General features: G+C 44.1%; 1 protein-coding gene across 4 annotated transcripts in view; it reads left to right on the top strand.

Annotated features, from left to right (window-relative positions):
- Window positions 1-1960, top strand: part of CLEC16A (C-type lectin domain containing 16A) — a 223624-nt gene that overhangs the window by 128980 nt on the left and 92684 nt on the right. The gene's annotated exons all lie outside the window — the stretch shown is intronic.

Genomic DNA, 1960 nt, shown 5'->3' with positions numbered 1-1960 from the left:
GTTGAAGGTTGCTGTGAGTTGTGATGCCATGGCACTCTACCCAGGGGACAGCTTGAGGCTCTGTCTCGAAAAAATAAATAAATAAATAAATAAATAAATAAATAAAAATAAAGCGCCTGATGTCTGTAATGTTGGACTGACTCAGAAATAAAAATGTGTGAGTATGTGGGTATAATGAGAGAGGAAGCAAATGTGATTAACAAGTGATGAATTGAAGTGAAGGGCTTATCTGTGTTTACTATTCTTTAAACTTTTCTGGAAACTTGAAGTTTTTCAAATTAAAAACTTAAGGACCGGCCAAGAGAGAGATCAAGTCCTTGAAAATTCAACATTTAATAACTAAGGAGTGTAATATGTAAAAAATGGAGCCTCAGATTCAGAAAAGCCTTAGTTCAGTGTAAACATTTCACACTGTGTATATTGAAGCAGTACCCTGAACCCTATAAATGCATCAATTTATAAAGTTCTGATTTAATAAAAAATAATTTTAAGAAAAGATTCAGAAAAGCCTGAGTTCGAATTCCAGCTATGTGACCTTGGGGGTCAAATTAACCTCTCTGAGCTTTTAAGTGGGGCTAATATGCCTGCTTCAGTGCTAGTCTATAGATTAAAAGAAAGAGTAAATCAGAAATAATGAGCATCAGATTCACAGGCTTTTCATGATAAAAACAGTCATTAGCATTCATCATCTTGACTGCACTTTGGACACTGAAATATTTTTCTCACTGGAAGGTTCTTTGTAGGAGTTCTGAAAAAGCAAAGCCTCGTGACCGTTTCTGTCCAGGGGACTCATTGAAAAGTGAGTAGGGGAGGTTACATAGGCTTGTTAATTATATGATAAGCTTCTTGGAAAGATGACTTTCAGGAAAGTGGGTGCCAGTTGATTGGAGAAGAACTGAAACCACAGGATGGGGGCTTGAATCAAACCCAGATGGTTCCTTGGGGGCAATTTAGTTCAAGCATCTAGGCATGAGGCCCTTTGAGAAATGGGTTGTTTAGTGCTGACTCCAAAGTGGACTGATGGTGTTAATGTGAAACCAAAGAGGCAGGAATGTATATGGCATCCAAGAGTTGGATCACGGGGCAAGTGTGGTTTTGTGGCTCTTTGCCTATGCTCTCTCATCCATGTTTTGTCTTTAAAAGGAGCATAGTCCTCTTGGCATCCCTCTCCATGCAAACACTTGGTAGAGCACCCTGGGGGCCCCACTGACCCACCCTTCATCTGACCTGCAGGCTTGGAACCACTCCTGACCACTATCCAGCCTCAGGATCCAGGGAGTCACCAGTCACCTGGCCTCTGCAGCTCCAACCCCTCCCTAATTCAGCCTCTGCAGGCTTTCCCCTACCCAGCATCTCCTACATGGTACTCCAGCATGATCATGCCCCACACTGATCCATCCACCTAATGCCCAGTAATTCAGAGGCGTTCTGTACTACATCACATCTCTACTTGTAAACTTCAGAGTGCCCCTGGCAGTGCCCCAGCCTGTCTCAAGTGCCCTTCTGTGCTGTGCCTCGTGTTGCGTCTACACTCCCCGGACCAGCACTGCAGGCTCCTGGACACAGCTGTGTCTGCCTTGTGGCCTCTGCCTAGATTGCTGTCCCAGGCTCTAGTTCTAGCATCCTCCCCTTGCCCCGCTCTCCTGTCTGCATGTCACACATGCTCTGATCACTTTGCCTATCCTCAGTGCCTGGCACATAGTAGGCACTCAAAAAACCTTCTGGGATTGACCTGATTAAAGCTTTATCAATCACTTTAATTATTCATAAATCTTCAAGGACTTTCATTAACATGCAAATAGCATTTCTTAATGTCCTCTTGAGTGATTTGAGGCATTTGGGTTGAGTTAGAAGAATGATGCTTGGCTTGGCGCCTGTGGCTCAAGTGGGTAAGGCGCCAGCCACATACACCTAAGGTGGCGGGTTCAAATCCAGCCCGGACCCGCCAAACAACAATGAC

This window comes from Otolemur garnettii, unplaced genomic scaffold (assembly GCF_000181295.1).
Source record: "Otolemur garnettii isolate 467f Iridium unplaced genomic scaffold, OtoGar3 scaffold00189, whole genome shotgun sequence".
Taxonomy (NCBI): Eukaryota; Metazoa; Chordata; class Mammalia; order Primates; family Galagidae; genus Otolemur; species Otolemur garnettii.
This window is presented reverse-complemented; position numbering and strand designations above follow the sequence as displayed.